This window comes from Lolium rigidum, chromosome 6 (genome assembly GCF_022539505.1).
Source record: "Lolium rigidum isolate FL_2022 chromosome 6, APGP_CSIRO_Lrig_0.1, whole genome shotgun sequence".
Taxonomy (NCBI): Eukaryota; Viridiplantae; Streptophyta; class Magnoliopsida; order Poales; family Poaceae; genus Lolium; species Lolium rigidum.
Genome location: NC_061513.1, coordinates 330,717,958 through 330,737,142, shown reverse-complemented (window position 1 = coordinate 330,737,142; position 19,185 = coordinate 330,717,958). Strand labels below are relative to the sequence as shown.

The following is a 19,185-nucleotide window of genomic DNA, read 5'->3' as shown; positions in this document are numbered from 1 at the left end:
GAATTAAATAAAATAATTAAGATTTAATAAACACAGATTTTTTATTTTATTGGAAAGTTAGAGTCCTAGAGTTATTAAACGTCTATCTAGGCTCATCTTTTTTTTCTCTCATGAATCCTTTCTTTTTTAACGTCATACACATGGTACGTGCTAGAATCCTACGGTTATACGTCTATCCAGGCTCTTTTTTTTCTCATGAATCTCTTTTTTCACGTCATGCATATGGTACGTGATTTCCTTATTTAGCGCATATACTTATTATTAAACGTGACAAACATGGTTACACAGTTATGTACGTAACTATGAGTGTTTTGTTAAATCTTATCCGTAAGTTTTAGATCTAACAGTTAAAATAATTCCAATGATGTGGATTAATGTGATGCCTCTATTTTAGACATCCGTATACATGATTTAGATAATGATATGAGATAAGTAACTAACTGTCCAATATAACTACTATATTAAAGGGTAACACGCTTCTTTCTTCACATTTTTTTTTTGCGAAACACAGTACAATCAAAGACGCTCATACATACGCGCACACACTCACCCCTATGAACGCACACACGCACACCCTACCCCTATGAGCACCTCCAAGAGACTGTGTTGAAGACTGATCCGGCGGGTCTTGAGATTGACAAAGTCACCACAGGCGCCTCGCTGTCGACGGGAACGTCGCCTCCCACTGAAGAATATTCCGCCTACTATGAGACACCAAAGTGTCAAATCTGGGATTTGAACTCTGGTGGGCTGGGGGTGCCACTGCCCTCCTAACCATCCAACCATAGGTTAGTTCTCTTCTTCACATAATTTTGGGCCTATTTCTGAGTTAACTTGGTGGTGACACGTATTCAGTTATGCAATTGATTTATGTTGTTTTTTCCCTGTGTGCACTTTAGGCGACGTCTAGGAATTAAGCTGGGTGGATTCCTGCTGGGTTGTTCTGTCAATGATGCTTTTTTCGGTTTGGGTTCTTGTAGCACTTTCTTCTTGCCGCTGTTACGTGTGGTGGGGCCCCTCGGTCAAAACATGTAGTTAAAGCGGTGACGCATCTATAGACGCCACGCACATATCAGGAGACCATCCCCACCGGTTAGCATTCTGCCCATTATTTTTCTTATCTTCTCACCATGGATAATCTCCTTCTTTTCTTTCCACAACGGCGCATGTTGATGGCTGCTCGGCCAGGCCGACCTCTCCCGCGGGTTCCTCAACGGGTGGAGAGCTGGTGCAAACCTCGCGCACGGCATGGCTGTCCGCGCCGCCGCGGAGGGCGTGCTGCCAGACGGCGTCACCGTCCATGGCCTCATGGTCGTGCACCCGAATTTATCGGGAAGGGGATAGTGGGCACGCAGGTGGCCTTCGTCGTGGAGGTTCGGAGACCGGACCTTCATGGACCTCACCTAAAGTTTCGTCTTCCTAGCCTCGCTGGGGCTGGACGATCTGCTCATAGACCCGTTCATCAAGGACGAAGCGCGCCGCCCCGTCCAAGATCCCGTTCGACCATGTGCATGGCGAGATTCCTCATCAAGGACGAAGCGCGCCGCCCCGTCCAAGATCCCGTTCGACCATGTGCATGGCGAGATTCCCCGTCTCCCATTCCAAGCAAAACTATGTCTCCTCCCGCGCCGCTTGATGTTCGTCGGCAAGATCGATGGGGGGCATGCGGTCAAGATCGATGAGGGGCACGGGTCTGGTGCCAGCCGATGGTGCCCGCCGATCTTGGACGGCGGCGACCTGCGGCCGCTGACAAGATTCACTGGGTTGTCCTCGACTCGCCCGTGCGGTGCTGACCATGGATGCCAATGACCTGTTTGATCGCATCCGGCTACAAAGCAGCGGAGCCGTTGGTTGACGGCCTACATTCTTCTTTTCTTTATCTGCAATATTTGCGGAAAGGATGATATGAATGCTGAGTAATTTAAAATCGAGGTAAATATTCCCTCCTAAGGCATTTTCTACTTTATACAGATTTGTATTTTGAGTGGATGTAGATAGTTTGTATTTTCTTTTGTATTCCTGCATAGGTTCGGAGAGTTGTGTATTCATCTTGGTTAGGTTTGATTAATTGTTGCAATTTCACATTGTTTATGAAACAAACTTCTCAAATTCGGTGGAAGTTAGATGAGAGGGGAATTGTTATAAGCTTATACCGATACAGCTGCTGTCCATGCCATGCTTAGATGAGGGTGGGACTAATTATTTTTTACAAACTTCCTGCCACTATGTAATTTATAGAGGTTAGATGACATGTGAATTAATGAGTTCTTAATCCGTTATGCTTTATTTCAATGGCTAAACACAGACAATTTCTACTGGAGTATATATTTTGACAAATTTGAAAAATATGCACACTCATCAGTAATGTCTCATTGCTTCTGTTCTTTTGTTTTCAAAGCATCTGACTAAAGAGGAGTTGTGTGGGAATGTTGGATAAGTCGTTTTTGAGTGTTACATGATTATGATTTCAGTTTGGTTCTCTTTGTTCCTTACAAGTAAAAGAATCTTCAGTTTAGGTTAGTGGAATCTATCTGATGTATAATATGTTGCTTCTCTCAGTTGTCTTCTTTATTTTTTTGTAGTTCTACACAAGAAGATTATAATATACTTCATGGTTCAGTTTTAGTTCTACACATGTGGATTCGAGTAGGAAGCTACGTAAATCGCAAATTTCTGCCTTTACTGACAATCGTTGGGTTACTTCCACGGCTGCTGACACATCAACTTCTCAGTTTGCTAAATAGTGTTCATAATTCTCTTGCAGATTCAGCTCGAGACTGTTAGGTATGGCACTGTTTTATCTCCGCATGGTGCACCCTTCCTGTTGAGAGAAATATAACAAATATTGGCAGTAAATATGCAATTCTCTTCAAGGCCGAGAGAGAAGGCATGTCGATTCAGATTACTATTGATGAATCATGTAGTTGTACAGTTTTATTTCTGTAAATGCACATGCCTTTATATGTGGTTCTGAAATTATTATTTTGTTATTTCTTACTATGTCTGAATTAGCAAAATAATTACTAATTGGATGATGGAAGTGATTTATATCACCCACCTCCCAAACTCTGTACCTATCGACACTATATAAAAGAGACAGAGGTTTGTCTTCTCCAAACATTGTTTTGTAGTTCGCCTAAATAAGTGGTTTGATTTAGAAGTGGACCGACCACTAAGTATGGCACAGGTGATTGTCAATTTATCATGGAAGTTTTTTCTGAATTATAGTTATTTTTGTTGACCAGTGGTTATCTACCTGAAACAATATGCATGGCCATGTTGTTTCTACCAAAATAATTTTAACTTCCTGGTGTAATAATATGGTCATGCTGTTTTTCTTCTTTTCAATTCTACATGCATGTTTCCTTCTGAAACAATTACTCGAAGTGGTCACAGTTAAAATTATTGTGATGCGGGACATATATATTTGGGCTCATATTAGATAGGTAATAGAAACTTAAACTTGACACATGAAAAAGGTTTATATAATCTTCCACACTGCTACTGTACAAATTATTTTTATATTTGGAGTCTATCTACATATCAGTTAATCAACTCTAGCAAAGGTATGTTAATTATGGTCCGTTCATTTGCCATAACATCTTAGAACTCCCACTATATTCCCATGAATTAAGAGGACCCAAACACATATGTGATAAAAAAATTGTGAGGGCACTATTCATGCAGATATAGCTTTCACCCAACATAGTTCGTACCAGTAGCTGTATGATAGCCCTAGACTCTCTAGCAATCTATCTAGCCATCCATGTCTCACGAAATAATCCATCCGAATGGTTTCTATTTCCTTCAGGAGTCCTGCAATACTTGAAGCTATATTTTGTTGTATAGTTAGTTCATGTTACTAGGGAAAATTAAGCAAGCTATATATGTCCAAGATACCTTATCTTTGCAAAGTATATCACAGATAAATGAAGTCAATATCTTTTTTCTGATACCTATTACTGATGTGTAAATCTCATGAACATATTATTTCTTTGTTAGGTGACGAGTTTTTAAGGAAATAGATAACTCATGTTAACCAGTGATTAGAGTTGTTGATGGCCTCAAGACAGAGGCGAGATTATCCGTCTGAGTGCTTTCTCTACCAAATAAGCAGTGGTAAACATTATTAACTCAATGTAATGGCAAGGTACTCCGAATAGGAATTTCAAAATTGTTATTCTCATATATTGTGCGATGATACAAGTACTTCTTTTGCAGCACTTTGAATTTTTTGCATTCGATTCATGAAAAATATCTATGTGTTATATGATGTCATCAGTCTTTTGATGTGATTTTTAGCTATCTTGAGTCATGTATGTTCTTTTTCCTGTTTGTGTTATTGTCGTCTTGATATTGCTTGCAATTATTATCTTGGCTATCATTTAGTTCAACTATTTATATGAGGTCTTACATGTTCGCATTCTACTATAAAATACTTACTTCAACTAAATCACTATTCTTTCGCATGTATGATATTTAGCCCTCTCATGCAATCACCCCGTTAAATTAAGAGTGAATTCCACTTTTTACCCTGTAGTTTTGCATTTGTGGCACTAATTACCCCGTCGAGTGAAAATTCATGTAGATTACCCATTTTAAAAGCTTTGTACCCTTGTTTTCTGCTGTGTGTCTATTGGGCAAGGTTTTAGGTGATTATCGGGGTTCAAAAATATCAAGACGCATAGTGATGAATGGAACATACGGATTAAACAAGTTTGGGCATAATCGTCCATGAGGCCCTTCGATACTTACATATTTTATCGCTCCACGCCGACGTATCATGCCTATACTATCTAACAATACAAAGCGAAATGATAAATTGGGGCTAACCGTGTTTAAAGTCTCCTAAATGGGATATTTTGATAGAAGTTCCGCTAAATGGGGTAATATGTGTCACAAATGCACAACTACGGGGTAAAAAGTGGAATTCACTCTTAAATTAAATTTCTTGATAAATGTCTGTTAGCGAAATACCTACTATATGATCAGTTGGCCCTTTTTCTCTCCAAAATGACGCTTCGTACTGTAGACTGCCATAATATTATATTTTGGTGTGCCCTCGGCTTCTACTTTTAATAATGTCATCCTATTCAACATGGTATAGTATCCATAAGAATGGATTTGTCTTTGCACTGCGCTAACTAAATTTTATTTGCTACATAATGCGCTTTTATGACTGGTGTTCTTAGGGACTTTCCATGTTTTGAGATGTTCCACTCGCTTCATGACTGTTATTCTTGAGGACTTTTGATGCTTTGAGATCTTCCACTCTACACTTCTAGAAATCTGAGGATCCAGAAGCATATGAGTATAATTTTACGTTGTATCTTGGCCTGACATTTTGAGAACAGGCTAGACTAGAAAATGTTCCCATGACAGCCTGCAAGGTGCTATCAATCCACCTGCAAGAACTGATTTACATAGGAGGCATAGAGATCTCGCGGTGTGGACACCAGCCTGTGGTTCAGTCACACCAGCAGTTTCCCAGATGGTGCACCTGACGATAAAAGGAATGCCATGCACCCTCAACACTCTAGCAGTGGTTGAATATATACTAAGCCCATTTGGTTTGGAAATGCACATCTTTCCGAAAAAATGACAGCTTCAAAAGTCTTGGAAATATACTGATTTCATATGAATGTTCAGCCTGGTGTGCATCGAGTCACACAATACTAGCAATACTCCAAATCAATGTGATTCCAAAACACCTCACAGATTATTTGACAAGTATTTGTGCTAACACGCTGTTTTCTGGGGTTAGAAATATTTGTGGTTGCATATGTAATAATTGTTTCAGTTTATTTTCTTTCTTGCTTGCCTTTTCACTAACAATTACTACCAATCAGTTACCATATGGCGCGGCGGATTGCTAGTAATTTACATGATGTTACGAGATAGTAAGATATGACAAATAGCTGAGCACTTTTTTTTGTGCGTACAGACTTAGGTAAGCTAGCTGGTCTCTACAGCTTTTTTACAAACCGAATTAGACAGCTGGTGTATCTTTCTTTCTTAATAGACCGATCAGCTATTCACGGCCCTCGGAAATTTGAGCGAAGCATCTATACTCTTTAATTATTTAGTCTTATTTTTCTCTGATTACATATATAATATTATATATTCATATTGTGCTCGGAAGCATCTATACTCTTTAATTATTTAGTCTTATTTTTCTCTGATTACATATATAATATTATATATTCATATTGTGTCACAACGTGTATTAATATATGATACGGTTTTGTAACCACTGAATAAATTGTGAATAAAATATGATAACTGCATATAATATATCTAATCATATTCTCTTATTAATGCAAATAATCCTTTTTTATTTTAAAAATGAGATTTATGGTGCTAGGTTTAATTTTTATATGATATTGTATTTCAATTTTAAAAATTTCTATTCGATGTTAATAGATTATCCATTTAAGAAACTGAGTATTTTATCATTTCAAGTTGTGTGTAATCTATAGGCTTTTATAAGGATGTAATTTTATTGATAAGGAATATTGTATCAACAAAATTGTATCAGTGGCACTTTAGTTTAATATAGTATTGTCGCTTGATCCCTAGTGGCCGCCTATTGTAATAAATGTTTATTTTACGTTCATATATGATAATTTTGTAATCATTTGTTGATGATATGGACCAAATGTTTAATTCACCTAGGACAGAAAATAGGACAGTAGTCACTCCTTTGATATATTTAACATTGAAATTTGTAAGGATTTTTTCTTATGTTCAATTTTTCATTTTCTAGAATGCAGATGCACACTTGAATGGAAACCTTTAGTTTATTCTTGTAGAACCCTTGAATCCATTTTTTCCAATTTGTACTTTCATTAGCAATATTTGGGTATATATTCTATTTTATGTACCAATGCATGTACACATATACTGCCGCTTATAACCTACGGAGTACGATGCATGTATTCATTGTCCATGCCATGTCCTAGCTTGTACTTCCGCCGTCCATATATAGATCAAAAGGTTTATCTAGATTTGAATATATCAATACACTAAATAGTGCCTATGTACATCTAAATTTTGATAAACCTAAAACATCTATTTATGAGTACATATAGTAGTTTATTTCATTCCAACACGTCCTAGTTCAAGGTGGTAGGAGTATGTGATTTCTCGAGATCCCTTAATCCAGTCCAAACAATTCAAATTGGTAGTTGGCTAACGTCCCGACTCTATCACGTGAGCTTTTTTAAAGTACTTTTTTACATGGACTATCCTACGACGCTAGTTTTTTTACACCGATTGCCAATTCGAAAGACCACTCTATCATACGGGCTTGTTTTTATGGAACGCTAGATTCAAACATTTCAGTCGTTGCCGATTTTTTTTTTATAAAAAAGATTATTACGTGTCTATCTTCGATGCTCACCTAGGTAACAATAATTTTAGTATATTTGTTGATGGTCACATACGTGACATGATATATATTATTATAGTTTATGTAACATTTTAGGCTTCAAATCTTAATCGTTCAAATTAAGGTCGACATATCAAACAATTTTAGTATATCTAGATTAATGTGGTGTCTCGAAAAAGAACTGTAAATTACTTTTATTATATAATAGATGAATTGATGTAAGATTTTAGATCCAACTAATAAATAAAAGAATTAACATTTAATAAATGCAGATTTTTTGTTTTATTGGAAAGCTAGAGTCCTAGAGATATACCTCTATCCAATCTCATCTTTTTTTTTTCTCTCAGAGTCATTTTTGCACGTTATACATGTTACATGATTTCCCTTCCATATTTGACGCATATGTCTATTATTAAATGTGTCAAACATTGTTGCCCAGTTACGTATTACGTACATAACTATTAGTCTTTTGTTAAATTCTATCCGTAGGTTATAAATCTAACAGTTCAAATAATTAGTGTGATGTGGATTAACGTGGAGACTCTATTTTAGACCTCCGTATTGTGCTTTTAGTATATAATAGATCCGTGGGATCTCATCCGTTAGATTTAGCAAATCAACGGTCAGCATTGATACTCTAGTTTAAATTCAAAACTGGTGCATTATAGTAGTAGAGAAGAGATTATATCATCCTCCTCTCTTCACCCTTGAAAACTTCCTCCACACCAAACTCAAAACAAATTCATTAGAGGGTTAGTGCATAATCAAAAATACACATGTTCAGAGAGGACACAATCATTCCCAACACTTCTGGACATTACCCAAGGCTACTGAAAGTTAATGCAGCAAAGAAATCCACTCAACACAGTAAAAGGGGCAATGTGAAATAAAAGGTAGAATCTGTCAAAACAGAACAGTCAGTAAAGACGGATTTTTTAGAGGCACTTAACATGCTCAGATGAAGAAACTAAAATTGTATGAAAGTTGCGTACGTATATGACGATTACTCATGAATTTTCGCAGATTTTTCTGAGTTTCCTACAGAGAGATCTACTCAAATTCGTGACAGCTAGAAATCTCTTTCTGCGCAGAAATCCAAATCTAGTATCAACCTTACTATCAAAGACTTTACTTGGCACAACAATGCAATAAAGTAAAGATAAGGAGAGGTTGCTACAGTAATAACAACTTCCAAGACACAAATATAAAATAAAAATTGCAGAAATAAAATAATGGGTTGTCTCCCATAAGCGTTTTTCTTTAACGCCTTTCACCTAGGCGCAGAAATTGTAAATCAAGTAACATCAAGAGAAGAAGCATCAACATCATAACTTGTTCTAATAATAGAATCAAAATGTAACTTCATTCTCTTTCTAGGGAAGTGTTCTATACCTTTCTTAAGAGGGAATTGATACTTAATATTTCCTTCCTTCATATCAATAATAGCACCAACAGTTCGAAGAAAGGGTCTTCCCAAAATAATAGGACAAGATGCATTGCATTCAATATCCAAGACAACAAAATTAACGGGGACAAGGTTATTGTTAACCGTTATGTGAACATTATCAATCCTCCCCAAATGTTTCTTTATAGAATTATCAGCAAGATTAACATCCAAATAACAATTTTTCAATTGTGCCAAGTCAAGCGTATCATAGAGTTTCTTTAGCATAACAGAATTACTTGCACCAAGATCACATAAAGCATTACAATCAAAATCATTGACCTTCATTTTAATGATGGGCTCCCAACCATCCTCTAACTTCCTAGGAATAGAAGCTTTAAGTTTTAATATCTCTTCTCTATCTTGAATGAGCGCATTTGTAATATGTTTTGTAAAGGCCAAGTTTATAGCGCTAGCATTAGGACTTCTAGCAAGTTTTTGCAAAAACTTAATACCTTCAGAGATATGACAATTATCAAAATCAAAACCATTATGATCTAAAGCAATGGAATCATTGTCCCCAATATTCTGAAAAATTTCAGCACTTTTATCACAAACAGTTTCAGCAGTTTCAGCCAGTTTTGAACGCTTTGTACTAGGAGTAGAAACATTGCCAACACCAATTATTTTACCATTGATAGTAGGAGGTTTAGCAACATGTGAAGCATTAACATTACTAGTGGTGGTAATAGTCCAAACTTTAGCTATATTATTCTCTTTAGCTAGTTTTTCTTCTCTTTCCCACCTAGCATGCAATTCAGCCATCATTCTAATATTGTCATTAATTCGAACTTGTATAGCGTTTGCTGTAGCAAATGACTTAATATCTTTATCTTCATTAGGCATAACTTTCAGTTTTAAAAGATCAACATCAGCAGCAAGACTATCAACCTTAGAAGCAAGAACATCAATTTTACCAAGCTTTTCCTCAACAGATTTGTTAAAAGCAGTTTGTGTACTAATAAATTCTTTAAGCATGACTTCAAGACCAGAGGGTACACTCCTACTATTGTTGTAAGAACTACCATAAGAATTACCATAACCATTACCATTATTAGAAGGATATGGCCTATAGTTGTTACCAAAATAATTCCTATAAGCATTGTTGTTGAAATTATTACTTTTAATGAAGTTCACATCAACATGCTCTTCTTGAGCAACGAATGAAGCTAAAGGAACATTATTAGGATCAACATTAGATCTACCATTAACAAGCATAGACATAATAACTTCAATCTTATCACTCAAGGAGGAGGTTTCTTCAACAGAATTTACCTTCTTACCTTGTGGAGTCCTTTCGGTGTGCCATTCGGAGTAGTTGATCATCATATCATCAAGAAGCTTTGTTGCGGCACCCAAAGTGATGGACATAAAAGTACCTCCAGCAGCTGAATCCAATAGGTTCCTCGAAGAAAAATTCAATCCTGCATAAAAGGTTTGGATGATCATCCAAGTAGTTAGTCTATGGGTAGGGCAATTCTTTACCAAAGATTTCATTCTTTTCCATGCTTGGGCAACATGTTCATTATCCAATTGCTTAAAATTCATTATGCTACTTCTCAAAGATATAATTTTAGCAGGAGGATAATATCTACCAATGAAAGCATCCTTACATTTAGTCCATGAATCAATACTATTCTTAGGCAAAGATAGCAACAAATCTTTAGCTCTTCCTCTTAAGGAGAAAGGAAACAATTTTAGTTTTATAATATCTCCATCTACATCCTTATACTTTTGCATTTCACAAAGTTCAACAAAATTATTAAGATGGGCAGCAGCATCATCAGAACTAACACCAGAAAATTGCTCTCTCATAACAAGATTTAGTAAAGCAGGTTTAATTTCATAAAATTATGTTGTAGTAGCAGGTGGAGCAATAGGAGTGCATATAAAATCATTATTATTGGTGCTAGTGAAATCACACAACTTAGTGTTCTCAGGAGTATTCATTTTAACAGTAGTAAAAATAAGTAAAGCAAACTGAATTAAAATAAAATAAATGCAAGTAACTAATTTTTTTGTGTTTTTGATAAAAAGAAAGCAAACAAAACAGAAAATAAAATAAAGTAAAGCAAGACAATAAACAAAGTAAAGAGATTGGGTGTGAGAGACTCCCCTTGCAGCGTGTCTTGATCTCTTCGGCAACGGCGCCAGAAATTTAGCTTGATGACGCGTGAAGCACACGTTCGTTGGGAACCCCAAGAGGAAGGTGTGATGCGTACAGCAGCAAGTTTTCGCTCAGTAAGAAACCAAGGTTATCGAACCAGTAGGAGATGAAGGCCACGTGAAGGTTGTTGGTGAAGGAGTGTAGTGCGGCGCAACACCAGGGATTCCGGCGCCAACGTGGAACCTGCACAACACAATCAAAATACTTTGCCCCAACTTAACAGTGAGGTTGTCAATCTCACCGGCTTGCTGTAAACAAAGGATTAAACGTATGGTGTGGAGAATTATGATTGTTTGCGAAGAACAACAGAGAACAGAGTTTGCAGTAGATTGTATTTCAGATGTAAAAGAATGGACTGGGGTCCACAGTTCACTAGTGGTGTCTCTACAATAAGATAAATAGCATGTTGGGTGAACAAATTACAGTTGGGCAATTGACAAATAGAGAGGGCATAACAATGCACATACATATCATGATGACTACTATGAGTTTTACTTAGGGCATTATGACAAATAACATAGACCGCTATCCGAGCATGCATCTATGCCTAAAAAGTCCACCTTCGGGTTAGCATCCGCACCCCTTCCAGTATTAAGTTGCAAACAACAGACAATTGCATTAAGTACTGTGCGTAATGTAATCAACACAAATATCCTTAGAAAAAGCATTGATGTTTTGTCCCTAGTAGCAACAGCACATCCATAACCTTAGAACTTTCTGTCACTGTCCCAGATTCAATGGAGGCATGAACCCACTATCGAGCATAAATACTCTCTCTTGGAGTCACAAGTATCAACTTGGCCAGAGCCTCTACTAGCAACGGAGAGCATGCAAGATCATAAACAACACATATATGATAGATCAATTAATCAACTTGACATAGTATTCCATATTCATCGGATCCCAACAAACACAACATGTAGCATTACAAATAGACGATCTTGATCATGATAGGTGATGTCTACTCACACTTCTTTTCCTGTAGACAGTGTTGGGCCTCCAAGAGCAGAGGTTTGTAGAACAGCCGCAAGTTTTCCCTTAAGTGGATCACCCAAGGTTTATCGAACTCAGGGAGGAAGAGGTCAAAGATATCCCTCTCAAGCAACCCTGCAATCACGATACAAGAAGTCTCTTGTGTCCCCAACACACCTAATACACTTGTCAGATGTATAGGTGCACTAGTTCGGCGAAGAGATAGTAAAACACAGGTGGTATAGATGGTGGTAATATTGCAGGAAGTAAAGATGCAGTAAACGAACATGTAGCAAAACAGTAAATAAACGGTGCCAGAAAATAGCTTGCTGGCGTGGGAGGCAATTCTCTGTGGTGTAACTATTTGGAAACAAGGCCTAGGGATCATACTTTCACTAGTGGACACTCTCAACATTGATCACATAATAAAACCACTCTACACTCTCTTGTTGGATGATGAACACCATTAATTGTGTAGGGCTACAAGAGCACCTCAATTCCGGAGTTAACAAGCTCCACAACATTCGATGTTCATATTTAAATAACCTTAGAGTGCATGATAGACCAACGCAATTATACCGAGTACTAACATAGCATGCACACCATCACCGACAGACTATGAAAGGAGGAATAGATCACATCAATACTATCATAGTAATAGTTAACTCCATAATCTACAAGAGATTACAATCATAAACTACTCCAAGTACTACATGATGCACACATTGTCACCATTACATCATGGAGGAGGAATAGAGTACTTTAATAACATCACTAGAGTAGCACATAGATGAATAGTGATACAAAGCACATTGCAATCATAAAGGAATATAAATAAGCACTTCACTATGCTATTATGAATTACTCTCTAGCAAGATAACCAACACTAATTCATCATGTAGGCAAACCTTAAAGATGTATTCCCAAGTACTAATAAACACCCCACGCTGTCACTGTGAGCATTCATAGGAGGTACTAACACACCACAATTTCATAGAGACATCCAACTCAAATCATAACCCAGGTGAACAAGTATTCCGTGAAATATAGCCTAAGAGACCCACACGGTGCACACACTGTCACCTTTACACACGTGGGACAAGGAGTCTCCGGAGATCACATAAGTAAAATCCACTTGAATAGCATAACGACATCTAGATTACAAAGCTCATCATATGGATCTCAATCATGTAAGGCAGCTCATGAGATCATTGTATTGAAGTACATAGGAGAGAGAGATGAACCACATAGCTACCGGTACAGCCCTTAGCCTCGGGGGATACTCCCTCCTCATGGGAGACAACATCGGTGATGAAGATGGCGGTGGTGTCGATGGAGATGCCTTCCGGGGGCACTTCCCCGTCCCGGCGGCGTGCCGGAACAGAGACTTCTGTCCCCCAGATCTTGGCTTCGCGATGGCGGCGGCTCTGGAAGGTTTCTCGTACCGTGGCTTATTCGTATCGAAGATTTAGGTCAGGGAGGCTTAAATAGGCAAAGAGGCGTTGTCGGAAGGGTTACGGAGCCGCCACACAATAGGGGGCGCCCCCCCTTGGGCCACGCCGCCACCCTGGGTGGGCCCCCTGTGGCTCTCCTCTGGTCCCTCTCGGGTGTTCTGGAAGCTTCGTGGAATTATAAGATGCTGGGCGTTGATTTCGTCCAATTCCGAGAATATTTCCTTACTAGGATTTCGAAACCAAAAACAGCGAGAAAACGAGGAACCGGCACTTCGGCATCTCGTCAATAGGTTAGTTCCGGAAAACGCATAAATATGACATATAATGTGTATAAAACATGTGAGTATCATCATAAAAGTAGCATGGAACATAAGAAATTATAGATACGTTTGAGACGTATCAAGCATCCCCAAGCTTAGTTCCTACTCGCCCTCGAGTAGGTAAATGATAACAAGGATAATTTCTGAAGTGACATGCTATCATAATCTTGATCAATACTATTGTAAAGCATATGAGATGAATGAAATGATTCAAAGCAATAGTAAAGACAATGGGTAAACAACTGAACCATATAACAAAGACTTTTCATGAATAGTACTTTCAAGACAAGCATCAATAAGTCTTGCATAAGAGTTAACCCATAAAGCAATAAATTCAAAGTAGAAGGCTTTGAAACAACACAAAGGAAGATATAAGTTTCAGCGGTTGCTTTCAACTTCAACATATTTATCTCATGGATAATTGTCAACACAAAGTAATATAACAAGTGCAATAGGTAAACATGTAAGAATCAATGCACGCAGTTGATACAAGTGTTTGCTTCTTAGATAGAAGGAATGGGTAAACTGACTCAACAATAAAGTAGAAGAATGGCCCTTCGCAGAGGGAAGCATGGATTACTATTTTTGTGCTAGAGCTTTTCATTTTGAAAACATAGAAACAATTTTGTCAACGGTAGTAATAAATCATATGTGTTATGTATAAGATATCCTATAAGTTGCAAGCCTCATGCATAGATTACCAATAGTGCTCGCACCTTGTCCTAATTAGCTTGGATTAACATGGATTATCATTGCATAGCATATGTTTCAACCAAGTGTCACAAAGGGGTACCTCTATGCCGCCTGTACAAAGGTCTAAGGAGAAAGTTCGCATTGGATTTCCCGCTTTCGATTATTCTCAAATTAGACATCCATACCGGGACAACATAGACAACAGATAATGGACTCCTCTTTTAATGCATAAGCATTCAACAACAGATAATATTCTCATAAGAGATTGAGGATTGATGTCCAAACTGAAACTTCCACCATGATTCATGGCTTTAGTTAGCGGCCCAATGTTCTTCTCTAACAATATGCATACTCAAACCATTTGATCATGAAAATCGCCCTTACTTCAGACAAGATGAACATGCATAGCAACTCACATGATATTCAACAAAGGTGTAATAGTTGATGGCGTCCCTAGAAACATGGTTATCGCTCAACAAGCAACTTATTAAGAAATAAGACACATAAGTACATATTCTTCACCACAATAGTTTTTAAGGCTATTTTCCCATGAGCTATACATTGCAAAGACAAAGAATAGAATTTTAAAGGTAGCACTCAAGTAATGTACTTTGGAATGGCAGAGAAATACCATGTAGTAGGTAGGTATGGTGGACACAAATGGCATGGTTTTTGGCTCAAGGATTTGGATGCACGAGAAGAATTCCTCTCAAAAGAAAGCTAGGCTAGCAAGGTTGTTTGAAGCAAACTCAAGTATAAAAGGTGCAGAAAAGCTCACATATGAACATATTGTAAGTATTATAAGACTTTACATTGTCTCCTTGTTGTTCAAACACCTTAACCAGAAAATATCTAGACTCTAGAGACCAATCATGCAAACCAAATTTTAACAAGCTCTATGTAGTTCTTCATTAATAGGTGCAAGGTACATGATGAAAGAGTTTAAACATGATCTATATGAGCACAACAATTGCCAAGTATCAAATTATTCAAGACATTATACCAATTACCACATGCAGCATTTTCTGTTTCCAACCAAATAACAATGAACGAAGTAGTTCAACCTTCACAATGAACATTAAGAATAAAGCTAAGAACACATGTGTTCATATGCAACAGCGGAGCGTGTCTCTCTCCCACACAAGCATGAATTTATTCAAACACAAACAAAAATAAAAGCACACAGACGCTCCAAGTAAAGCACATAAGACGTGATGGAATACAAATAAAGTTTCACTAGAGGTGACCTAATAAGTTGTCGATGAAGAAGGGGATGCCTTGGGCATCCCAGAGCTTAGATGCTTGAGTCTTCTTGAAATATGCAGGGATGAACCACGGGGGCATCCCCAAGCTTAGACTTTTCACTCTTCTTGATCATAGTATATCATCCTCCTCTCTTGACCCTTGAAAACTTCCTCCACACCAAACTCAAAACAAACTCATTAGAGGGTGATACGTCTCCGACGTATCGATAATTTCTTATGTTCCATGCCATATTATTGATGATATCTACATGTTTTATGCATACTTTATGTCATATTTATGCGTTTTCCGGAACTAACCTATTGACGAGATGCCGAAGGGCCGGTTCTTTGTTTCTCGCTGTTTTTGGTTTCAGAAATCCTAGTAAGGAAATATTCTCGGAATCAGACGAAATCAAGGCCCAGCATCCTATTTTTCCACGAAGCTTCCAGAACACCCGAGAGTCGCCAGAGGGGGGCCACAGGCCCACCACACATGACCCTGGCGCGGCCAAGGGGGGCCCGCGCCCCCCTATTGTGTCGTCGCCTCGTCGCCCCTCCGACTCCGCCTCTTCGCCTATAAAAAGGTCCCTGACCTAAAACCTCGAGACGGAAAAGCCACGGTACGAGAAACCTTCCAGAGCCGCCGCCATCGCGAAGCCAAGATCTGGGGGACAGGAGTCTCTGTTCCGGCACGCCGCCGGGACGGGGAAGTGCCCCGGAAGGCTTCTCCATCAACACCACCGCCATCTTCATCAACGCTGCTGTCTCCCATGAGGAGGGAGTAGTTCTCCATCGAGGCTCGGGGCTGTACCGGTAGCTATGTGGTTCATCTCTCTCCTATGTACTTCAATACAATAATCTCATGAGCTGCCTTACATGATTGAGATTCATATGATGATGCTTGTAATCTAGATGTCATTATGCTAGTCAAGTGGGTTTTACTTATGTGATCTCCGGAGACTCCTTGTCCCACGTGTGTAAAGGTGACAGTGTGTGCACCGTGTGGGTCTCTTAGGCTATATTTCACAGAATACTTATTCACTGTTATGAATGGCATAGTGAAGTGCTTATTTATATCTCTTTATGATTGCAATGTGTTTTGTATCACAATATATCTGTGTGCTACTCTAGTGATGTTATTAAAGTAGTTTATTCCTCCTGCACGGTGTAATGGTGACAGTGTATGCATCCGTGTTAGTACTTGGCGTAGGCTATGATTATGATCTCTTGTAGATTATGAAGTTAACTATTGCTATGATGGTATTGATGTGATCTATTCCTCCTACATAGTGTGAAGGTGACGAGTGTGCATGCTATGTTAGTACTTGGTTTAGTTGTGTTGATCTGTCATGCACTCTAAGGTTATTTAAACATGAACATTGAATATTGTGGAGCTTGTTAACTCCGGCATTGAGGGTTCGTGTAATCCTACACAGTTAGTGGTGTTCATCATCCAACAAGAGGGTGTAGAGTCTAGCATCTATTTATCTATTCTGTTATGTGATCAAAGTTGAGAGTGTCCACTAGTGAAAGTCTAATCCCTAGGCCTTGTTCCTAAATACTGCTATCGCTGCTTGTTTACTGTTTTACTGCATCTCTACTGTCCGCAATATTACCACCATCAACTGCACGCCAGCAAGCACTTTTCTGGTGCCGTTGCTACTGCTCATACTTATTCATACCACTTGTATTTCACTATCTCTTCGCCGAACTAGTGCACCTATTAGGTGTGTTGGGGACACAAGAGACTTCTTGCTTTGTGGTTGCAGGGTTGCATGAGAGGGATATCTTTGACCTCTTCCTCCCTGAGTTCGATAAACCTTGGGTGATCCACTTAAGGGAAACTTGCTGCTGTTCTACAAACCTCTGCTCTTGGAGGCCCAACACTGTCTACAAGAATAGAAGCACCCGTAGACATCAAGCACTTTTCTGGCGCCGTTGCCTGGGAGGAAAGGTAAAAGGCTCTCATACTCCGGTCTCAGGTAAAGTACTTTTCTGGCGCCGTTGTGTGTGTGCTCGAAGCTATTTCCTTTAGATCCTGCAATTGCATCTTTTTGTTTCTTGTTTACACTAGTTTGGCATAATGGACAACAATGAGCTTCTTATTCTATTTCCTGATTTAAGACATGGATGGTTTGATGCGAAAATTAAAAAACCTATGGAACATATTAGTATGAACGCTTTGAACACCATTGTTGCTAATGATATGGAAAATTCTAAGCTTGGGGAAGCTGGCTTTGATGAGCATGATATTTTTAGTCCCCCAAGCATTGAGGAGAAAATTTACTTTGATGATACTTTGCCTCCTATTTATGATGATTATAATGATATTGGTCTTTTAGTACACTTTGCTATGGAGGATAAATTTGATTATGATTACAATATGCCTCCTATATTTGATGATGAGAATAATAATGATAGCTACTTTGTTGAATTTGCTCCCACTACAACTAATAAAATTGATTATGCTTATGTGGAGAGTAACAATTTTATGCATGAGACTCATGATAAGAATGTTTCATTTGATAGTTATATTGTTGAGTTTGCTCATGATGCTACTGGATATTATTATGAGAGAGGAAAATATGGTTGTAGAAATTTTCATGTTACTAAAATACCTCTCTTTTTGCTAAAAATCTTGAAGCTGCACTTGTTTTATCTTTCTATGCTTGTTGCATTATGCTTCTTGAATTTGTTTATTTACAAGATTCCTATGCATAGGAAGCATGTTAGACTTAAATTTGTTTTGAATTTGCCTCTTGATGCTCTCTTTTGCTTCAACTACTATTTCTTGCGAGTGCATCATTAAAACTACTTGAGCCCATCTTAATGGCTATAAAGAAAGCACTTCTTGGGAGATAACCCATGTGTTTATTTTGCTACAGTACCTCTATTTTGTATTTGTGTCTTGGAAGTTGTTACTACTGTATCAACCTCTCCTTATCTTAGTTTTGTTGCATTGTTGTGCCAAGTAAAGTCTTTGATAGTAAGGTTCATACTAGATTTGGATTACTGCGCAGAAACAGATTTCTTGCTTTCACGAATCTGGGCCTAATTCTCTGTAGGTAACTCAGAAAATTATGTCAATTTACGTGAGTGATCCTCAGATATGTACGCAACTTTCATTCAATTTGAGCATTTTCATCTGAGCAAGTCTGGTGCCATTTTAAAATTCGTCTTTACGGACTGTTCTGTTTTGACAGATTCTGCCTTTTATTTCGCATTGCCTCTTTTGCTGTGTTGGATGGATTTCTTTGTTCCATTAACCTCCAGTAGCTTTGTGCAATGTCCAGAAGTGTTAAGAATGATTGTGTCACCTCTGAACATGTGAATTTTTGATTATGCACTAACCCTCTAATGAGTTTGTTTCGAGTTTGGTGTGGAGGAAGTTTTCAAGGGTCAAGAGAGGAGGATGATATACTATGATCAAGAAGAGTAAAGAGTCTAAGCTTGGGGATGCCCCGGTGGTTCATCCCTGCATATTTTAAGAAGACTCAAGCA

General features: G+C 38.2%; 1 long non-coding RNA gene across 3 annotated transcripts; it reads left to right on the top strand.

Annotated features, from left to right (window-relative positions):
• The first annotated feature begins 1,535 nt into the window (after positions 1-1,535).
• On the top strand, positions 1,536-5,810 carry LOC124668283. Of its 3 annotated transcripts, XR_006991621.1 has the most exons (3): positions 1,536-1,932; positions 2,765-4,119; positions 5,193-5,810. It is a non-coding gene; the product is annotated as an uncharacterized LOC124668283 (long non-coding RNA). The 3 variants fall into 3 exon arrangements; XR_006991619.1 differs by lacking the exon at positions 5,193-5,810 and having other exon boundaries at positions 2,765-4,186; XR_006991620.1 differs by lacking the exon at positions 5,193-5,810 and having other exon boundaries at positions 2,583-4,186.
• Positions 5,811-19,185: the final 13,375 nt, after the last annotated feature.